Below are 10,032 nucleotides of genomic sequence, written 5' to 3' on the forward strand. Positions count from 1 at the left end.
GCCATCTCTTCAGGGGTCTCCCACTCTCAACTTACAATCAAAACAGGAAAAATAGAACTCCTCCATCTTCCTCTGCATGACAGAAAACAATCTTCTCCTTCCCTTCATCTGCACAGCGCATAATTTCACCATCCTTCTTGTATCCCAGGCTCACAGCCTCAGGTCATATTCCCTTCTCTCCTCCATCCTTCACATCCATGCTAGTTGGCATACTTGGGTGGTCTCATTTGCCTTTCATTATTAAGGTTGTTAAACACAATTCATTGGAAAAAGTCATCTCTCTGTGTTGATCATTGCAGAGGACATATAGTACAATGACCTTCTGCAGTTCTTATTTTATGTCGTCTCTTTGGGGACCACTCGGCCAAAAGTAGCATGTAAGAACCTTGCTGTTTTCACTGAGTATTTTCAAATGTTGACATAAGGCATTTGATATCCTATAACCAGTTGTCCTGTTACCTGTATCACAGAAGTGGCCATTAAAAAGTCAACACTTGCCGACAAAACAGTAACATCTGACGTACTATAATTTCCCCCTATACCTAGAATAAGAAGTTCCTGCCATAGGAGTGTAGTGTCTGCTGGCAAATGTTGACTTTTTAATACTTGAGATTCATGAGATGGAAAAAGGAACTCATAATATTCCCCTTTCAATTAAATGTGAGTCTCTATTAGTCTTCAACAGTTGGCAGTGTAAGATTGTTTTTTTCAGGATGAACTGAACAATTGCTATGTGATTAAATTTGACTCATTGTTAAAAGATTTATCAGTCTAAGTACAATTACTAAATAAATATTAATGATGGTTGCAAAACATTATCTGAAAAACACTTGGCATCCAGTCACTAGCACCTTCCTAGGAAGTGCATTATCCCCATTACCATCACTAATATATTTAAAATGAACATTTCAGCAAGGAAATTTCAAACCACATCTATGACTCCTTCTCTAGCTAAAATGCTCTGTGAGTCAGTATTACTGAAGTACTATATGGGGAAATATGTGTTCTTATTCATAGTGAGCCAACTTCAACTCATTCTAGGATGCTTTTTTTCTGTATAAACATTTTAATGTTTAGATGTTCGTCCAAACCTCTTAAGTTGCAGCTTTCATGCAGTTGAAGTTTCATGAGCATTAAAGCTGTGAAAGTTTTCATGGAACCTTAAACCTAGTAAAAGTGAGAATGGGTTTGAGGTCTGATATGCTTTACAAACCAAGCTGTAACATACTCCTTTCAGCCATTCTGGCTTGATTGTTCATGACCCCTTCACTATGCCCCCGTCCTTGATATCTCCTTAAACCCTTTATTTTGCTATCTTTGGGGCTTAATGGCCTTCTTGCTGCCTCCATGACCTGCCGTTCTTCCATGATCTTCATAAGTCACAGGCTAGCTACTCTGCCATAGTCTATCTTTGGGAAGCCACCAGATATGGACATTATTCCCTCATTTTAGAGTATGCTGCAGGTCCAGAAAGCTCCGATTTAGAGCAGTAGGAAATGGAAATCCTCTGTTCCTCCTGCAACATCTCTGCACTAAGCCACAGAGTCAAGTCCTACCTCATAAGGCCTAAGACAGCCCTATAACATGCATCATTCGCAAGATCCATTGTGTTAAATTTATGGCATAGATTCATTAGTTCCCAGTAGGGCATAATGATTCACTGCCTGAATGCCATTACAATGTCAATGTATATTAAGAGTAGCACACCCTGCATGCTTAAGGGCTCTAGTGATTATCATATATAAAGTCCTACTGAAATAGAGTGGGATCAGATCAGTTTTATAATATGCAATTTGTGTTATATAAATTTTATTAAAAGTGAAACTTTAATCCTATATTCTTACAGTGTTGCAGAGGAGGTTTTATTCAAATGTCACTTCCTGGACCAAATTCACAGGTTAGACACCCTTCTAATCAGTTAGATTCCCTTACAACTACGTACACTCACTTTGTCAATTTCTAAGGGAGTAATTTACATACTAAGGTGGTAGGGAAAGGAAGATGGGAGCTACTTAAAACTATTCCTTCTTCCAACCCCGTTATATAAGGTTCACCAGTGTAGATTTCCTTAAATATCCATAGAGTGGGTGTAAGTAGCTCTATGGGAGTCTAACTTATATTATTTAACATATTATCTCTCAGTTTGGCCCACTGAACGTCATTCCCTCTACAGCTTTTCAAACTTTGGAGGTTTCTGTCCAAGCACAGTACTTGCTTGTGTAACATTAACAACATGACAGTTTTGTCAGTTGTGACTACTTCATATTATGGACCAGTGGTCTGCAAAATTTGAATTTTAAAAACTACAGCACTTTTTTTTTTTTAAGCTGGGGGAATACAAAATAAACAAACAAGTCAGAAACAGCTGAACACAATGTATTTTCCTCAACTTAGTAAAGACCAAGTTTACTGAGTGGAAATGTTGTAAAAAATAATTCACCTCATTCTGTTTAATAAGCTGTACCATAAACTGACTCACAAAGGCAAGCCCCGAGCCCTTTACTTTCAGGGGATTGCTCTTCCTGCAGAAAACCCCTTGGTAGGAGGCTTTGAGAGCAGAAAAGCTCATTGTGGTTCCTTTCATTGAATTTTACTCCCATCATTTGGGGTTATAGAGTAACTCCCTTATTTGCACTGGTGAGTGCTTGCTCCTACAAGCCCCAGTGAAGCCAATAAGAATACTCATATATTTAACTGCTCACAGATACAACAAGGGCTCAAAATCTGACCCTCTGGTCTGTGGACTTCTCTGCCATGTTCCCAGGACTCCATGTTCCGTAGCAGCACATGACCACGGCAGCCACATTGCAAGGGTTTCTACCCCAGTATCAAACATTCTAGCCCATGCCTCTAAAGAGGGGATCCTATGGTACAGAGATGCCTTGTTTAAACTGCCTTGATGTTTCAGCAGGTTTACCTCTCATTGCCAGGACAACGCATGTCTCTCTGGCCTCCAACACATGCAGGTCTTTGGTGCCTCCATAGAGTATAGACCAGAGGACTAAGTCACACAGAAGGGGGAGATCTGCACATTCAGGGTACCTTCTGTGCACCAATCCCTGGAACACTGAAAGCAGTTGGGAGCTTTTCTGAGTAAGGATTGAGTAAAAGCTCATTGAGGATCTCAGTATTTGGCACAAAGTAAATGTTTAGTGTCTGAGTTGAATAAACCCCTCTATAGGAAGCTCTCTATGATCATTATGGATCTGAGTGTGCCACTCTTACTCACTGAGATTATTGCTTTACTATGTAAGTAGTCCCACTGATTTCCATGGAACTACTCATGTAGTAAGGTGCTACTCAGTGACCTGAGTCTTATGTTAACTGCAGTTGTGGAAACAGTGAATCTATGAAGCACGAAATACTCATTGTAAAGCTTTGTATCAATGATCTCTGAGACAAAGCTATTCTTTTCAGGCCTCTGCATGTATCTGAGTCACCCTCTTCCAAACAGCACTTCTTACTGCCTAGTATGAAGTATCTGTGTCTTGCCCAATGTGTGCATGGGCAACTATGGGTATTCTTCATTTCAAACCAGTATAGGAGTAGGCTGATCATTTGTTCTTAGCCTTGAAAATGGGGTAGCAAATGAAAGTAATCTATACCACCCTTTCAACTGAGTCAAGTTTACTTTCCCATTTACCCTGACTCCAGGGCTGCCCAGAGGATTTATGGGGTCTGGGGCAAAGCAATTTCGGGGGCCCCTTCCATAAAAAAAATGTTGCAATATTATAGAATACTATATTATCATGGAGGCCCCGGGGCAAATTGCCCCACTTGTCCCCCCACACCCTGGGCAGATTTGATGGTCTTTGTGCTGAGCACAAAGACAAGATCCCTTTCCCCCTTCTTGCACAAGAAGAATAGGTGTTGGTGTGGTGCATAGTCCATGGCCTTCCCTCCATGGCTAAGCAAAGAGCTGTGGAAGTCTTCCCAAGGGGGTGTTTCTGTGTGTGAGCAGGGCCGCCCAGAGGGGGGGCAAGTGGGGGAATTTGCCCCAGGCCCTGCAGGGGCCCCCACGAGAGGTTTTTTGGGGCCCCTGGAGCGGGGTCCTTCACTCGCTCCAGGAGCCCCGGAAAACTCTTGCAGGGCCCAGGCCCCCGGAGCTTCTTCGCTCCGGGTCTCCGGGGCAGAAGGACCCCCCACCACCAAATTACTGCCAAAGCGGGGGCCTCCCGCCGTCAAAGACCCCAGGGCCGCTGAATCCTCTGGGCAGCCCTGGTGAGCAGGATCTTACTCCTGCGAATTACTCACCTGTGAATGCATTAGGGATAGTCACAGTTTAGCCCATGACATCAAGAAACTCCGTTGCTGCCTCTGTGCAAGGTGCTAAGCTGTTACTCAGTCCACTTCTACCCAATATTCAAGTTGTGATGAACAACTAACCTCAATCCTTTAACAAAGTCTCAAGGATTTCTCCATTTAAACATCACTTACAGAAATGGACAGGATGATTGCTCTTAACTTCCTCTTCTGTGCACTACATCTGACAGTCACAGTCTCGTTAACCATGTCTGCGAGCAAACCCCATCACTTTACATTTTCTGATGGTGCCGTGTTATTGCAATGATACAAGGCATCCTGTTAAATCACCCAGATTAAATATGTAACTGAAGCCAATATGCGCAATATTATTGTGGTGACCAGGAAGATTGAAATAATAGAGTTTGCTGAAAATCGCTAATCAAAATGACTACAACTGGCTGCGCAGTGAAAAAGAAATTCATGAATAAATACAGCGGTGGGCCAAATTGTTATCCTGCATTCTGTGTGGTCATTTACCGTATAGCAAAACAAGTAGAAATTGTCACCATTCTAATTTAGTAGCATTTTAAACCCACGTTGAGCTGATGCAAGTCACTGTAGAAGGTACAGAGCAATGGAGAATCAGAGAATGAGTTTACTCTGCTCTTATTTTAGGGGTCACATTATTCATTTTTCACAAATATCCGTTTGTGGAATTTTTTGAAAAACCTTTTTTTTCACACGTTAAAATAAAAGAGCATTCATCCAAAAACTAACACCAGAAATTAGTCACAATTTTTCTTCACTGTTTGTTATTCACTACTCACTCATTTAAAGAGTTTATCATCCAGTCCCATAATAGAAATAATATCATGTCATTTATGTGGCCAATCACACACCATGCAAAATGAGTGGCTAATATACAAAGCAAGTATCAGCAAATGGGTTCTGAAAAATCCATAGGCTGAAATTTGTTTGCACAAATTATTCGGTGACTATTCTGGAATGATGAATCACGTAATGGAAATCAGGATTGATTCACACAATAGAATAAAAATATTGCCAGATAAATGATTGGAAATAAATAATTCAAGCAGATCTGAAAAGGAGAAAATTTTGAAAAAAAAATACATCCTCTTTTGTGCAAAAAGAAAAGAGAAATAAAACCGACAACCAAAAATAAAAGTGAAAGAAAATGAGCATCTGAGGGTTTTTTTTTCCTTAATTAAAAAGTCAAGATCAAAAATCTAGGAATGGTGACTGATAATTGAATCTTCAGCCAATAAAACAAGCTTTGGATTTGTAGTTTAGCAATCTGAGCTTCACTCTGTTCTCTGAGGACAACGTTGCATTTCTCTGACTGTGAGTTTGCTTTAAGGGTACTGGCAGGGTATGGATTTTGATATGTTTTTAATTAATTAGGGCAAAATCCTGCCTATATGTTTCATGGGAGCAGTAGGTGCAGAGAGGAGAAGGGAACAGAGAGATTCTCCACCCATCTCCCCAGTTCTTCTTGTTATGAAAAAACTGTCAGATTTTCAAAGATATTTGGGCACCTAAAAGGTGGCTAGTGGAATTTTCAAAAACAACTAAGCAGGTTAGGCGCCTAAGTCCCATTGGAATCAAACTTTAGGCCATTCAATACATTTGAAAATCTGGCATCTAGTGTTTCTCTAAGTGGCAGACTGAGGGTCCAGCTCATAAGCACTGCTCTTTTGCCCTAAGTGATCATGTTCAGTCACTTTGGGAAACAAGTGCTGATGGGCATAGCCCATTGTGCTGCTTTTGGAAGCATCGGAAAGGATGTGGCTGAGCGAGCTGCCTGCCCAGTGGTGTGCTCAGGCAGGATGGTTCGAGAATGGCCTACTAGCATTCTGCTTCCTCTACATCCCTGCCACAGTTCAGAGGAGCCATGATGCTAGTTTGCCCTTTGTATAGCAAGGTCAAATTCAACCAGCTCACAGCAGCTCAGCGAGTTGGTGCTTCTCCCTGGCGAGTGTCTCTATTGCTTCAGAATCTAAATTAAGGTTCAAATTCTATACCACTCCTGCAGCTTAAAGCTGCTCTGAGGCCGGTTTAGCCAGCCACAGGAGCATCCCTCTAGCCTAGTGGGACCCTCAGAAACCAAAGAGTCAGCATAGCTCCTTCTATGCCATTAGTCCTCCCAGTGGTCAGTGCAGGGCATGTGGCTGAATTGTCCCTGCATCCTGGGGATCCCTTAGCACTATAGGTATCTGGCATAACTTAGTGCAGCCAACAGGCTGATGACTACTCTGTTGTGCCAAGAGACAATGCTCATCCATGTTGGCCTCAGGCTTGGAAGAGTGCAAAGCCACATTTGCATGCATACTCTGAGCTGTGCAGAGCACTCCTCAGCCTCTGCTCATGAGCTGGGCCTTCCTCACAAGTTTAAAATGAGAAACAGATGTAAGCCAGTGTATGAGTCTGTAGCAGCTGTGAGGTGTGAACTGTCCCTATTCATTTCAAGGAGGTATTAACTCTGAAGCTAAACCCTGCCAACTTAAATGTACATAATGTTAACTATTTGGCAATTGTTCACAGCATGCATGAAAGAGGAAGAACGATCAAAGTACGAAGGTCTTCATCATTTGAAGGAGTGGCATTTCCTTTTGGCATCAAACATGGGGACAGACTGTGACCGTACCATCATTTATTTATTTTTCCATTCTGATGTCTGACGCAGATTGGATTATGAATGGCAGTGGAGTTGGGAAATTAAAATTAGTAATACAAATCTCCAGTCTTCACGCTGTTTTCTCATTCCTATCCCACTTATCTTTCACAAATGTTCACACACCAGATTTTACACCTAGTGCATCAACACAGTAGTATAAAATCTTTGTATTATAAATAGATGTGTGAATAAGAAATAACAGTATACTGAATTGCAATGGACTAATTATTCTGTTAAAAGTACTAGTTTGTGACCCAAGGATACAGCTTGTTGTGCAACACCAGGAATATCCCAAGGAAAGAATTGTGGCTCAGGAAGTCACAATTTCTTCCTGCTCCCTGCTTAATCTGGGGTGGGGTAGTAATTTACGAGCAGTAAATTATTACTCCCTCCATGTCTCTCTAGGGAGCGAAGCCTAGATTCTTCCCATTCTCTCCCCTTTACCCCTGCATGCCCAGGTAGGCCATATGGGGAGAAGAGGAGAATCTTAATCCTCTCTGTATCCTAACATGGGCTGGCAGACAAAGTCAAAATCTAGCCCTTTGAGAAGTTTTATCAGGCCATTCCAGTGGTGTCATTAGCTCACAAGTCTAATATCAGTGCTTATAGTGTGTGATTGTTAGGCTCCTGAAACATAAGCATGTTATGTGGCCACACTGATACTTTGTTTAAGACTAAAAGGAAAGAAACCCTGGCTTTCCTCGTCAGATCAAGGAAGCATCAAAGATCAAGGAGATTAAAACAGTACACACTATGTGTCTCCAAAACAGGAACATAGAGGTTGAAAATCTTAGCCAGAAGAAGTTAATTGATAATTGATCAAATTATTCATCTGTTATTAATGATCACTAATGAGTGACATATGAATAACCAATGTTCAGACCTAGTATGTTGCCAGATGTCATGTTAATTGCAACCGAAGATAGTAGTGGCTCAGCAAAACACGGAAACAATTAGTGTGATAGACTCAGAACCAACTTATGCCTTGCTGAAGTTTTGTTCCATCTGTATTGCAGCACAGTGTAAAATGTACTGAATTTACTGGGTGGGATTTTGTTCAGAAATTCCTAATAGCCTGTAGTATAACAGTGCTTTGTTTCATAAAGGGTAAAAATTACAGTAAATCTGATTTAAGCAAATATATTTGCTTTGAGAGTATATTATCATGGGATAATAGGCAAGGAGCTACAAATTAACATGCAGTGAATAAAATAGCAAAACAACTAGAGTTAATGGCTAATTGAAATTAAAATCCACTCTTTACCAATGAGGCATTTGTTATCATTTTAATGTTTCCAATATACTTGCATTTTTAAATGAAGGTTTATGAACTGGAACAACAATAAACCAATATGCTGCTACACTGTTATTCAAAATATGTAAAAGCTGTTTCTTAACCTACAGGTATTCCCACTGTAAAACATCCAGAAGTCTGACCTTCCTCCATACACATATGAGTTTCAATTCTTTGGCTGTAATATGAGTGCTAATCTGTTTTATATGGATCAAGTTAGTCCCAGAAAAAAGATTTCAAATCAGAGTTGCTAAGGACAGTAGCGGGGTCTGTATTGACTTTACATTTGTTCTTGTAATTAGCTGATGGGGAAAACACTGCATACAGCTGAATTATGGCAGCCATGCATCCATCACAATATTTCAGTGTCTCCCAAACTTGGGACACCACTTATGCAGGGAAAGCCCCTTGCGGGCCAGGCCGGTTTGTTTACCTGCCGCGTCTGCAGATCCGGCCAATCGTGGCTCCAGGCCAATGGGAGCTGCTGGAAGCGGTGGTCAGTAAGTCCCTTGGCCCATGCTGCTTCCAGCAGCTGCCATTGGCCTGGAGCAGCGAACCGCATCCACTGGGAGCTGTGATCGGCCGAACCTGCGAACGTGGCAGGTACACAAACCGGCCCGGCCCGCCAGGGGCTTTCCCTACACAAGCGGCATCCCAAGTTTGGGAAACACTGCAATATTGTCATCAGCGACCAGAGCTGGGAGTGGAACAGGCACACACAAGACCACTGTGTACACAGTATCCCACTCATGTGGCATATCAGGAGCCTAAGCAGGATGTCTGGCAATGCGCTCATGCACACACACACACATAGCATCTACTGAGGAAGTATATAATATGATTTTGCTGTGTGTCATCCCAATTGTCATAATGAGACTACATGTCTAGAGTACTGCAGTGCCAATTACATGGATCTGTGCTTTAATCACCTTGAAAACTGAAGTTAGTGCAGAACGCAGTTGCTCAGTTGTTATTTCAAGAGGTTATGAAGTTATGTATGGAGGTTATGTCAGCCCTTCTAATATAGGGTGACCAGGGTAATGATCTGGGGACCCTCTACAATTTATGAATTCTGGTCAATAAGGTGAAGTTATTATGAAAATTGCTGTATCATGGAATGTTTTAGGTCCGTGTATCTACCATGGCTGATGAGCCTTTAATCCAGCCTCTCATAGGCCAGGGACAATAGCCCATAGTGCAGGATTATAAGCATTTGAATAGATCTTACCAAGGGAGAACCAAAGAGTAACTACATCCTAGGGGAAATCAGTTCTAACTTCCTTCAATAGAGTGCTGGCATGTGGAGAAGGGAACATTCCCAATGCAGGACAAAGATACCAAGGTGGTGCTTGCAAGCATCTAAAAAGGATTCACAGAGTAAAGACTGAGAGAGCCATATGGGGAGCCTGTGGCAGGAGAGCAGGAGGGGATGGATCAGCCAGGGTCAGAGAAGACGTGATTATTGGGCCTAAAAATGTACTCTAATTGTAAATTCAAATGTAACAAGTATGTACAAGGTCATAAGATGTCACAATAGCCTATAACCCTTTTTGCTTGCTTGGGAATTAACCATGTGGGAAAGTTTAATGTGTAGATTTGATGTATAAAGCCTTAACTAGCTGAGGAATATGCCTATTTGAGAGCTCACCTCTCTCTCCACAGGTCAAATGTTGCAGTTACAGTCAGACAGAGGCACTCAAGCTGCAGCCCCCCATGACTCATAAATGAGGCAAGCATCTGGCTGGTCTTTTCCAAGAAGCCCTGTGGCTTTTTAATTCATTCCCTTTTGAAACAGCCC

The sequence above is a fragment of the Mauremys mutica genome, chromosome 1 (assembly GCF_020497125.1).
Source record: "Mauremys mutica isolate MM-2020 ecotype Southern chromosome 1, ASM2049712v1, whole genome shotgun sequence".
Classification (NCBI taxonomy): domain Eukaryota; kingdom Metazoa; phylum Chordata; order Testudines; family Geoemydidae; genus Mauremys; species Mauremys mutica.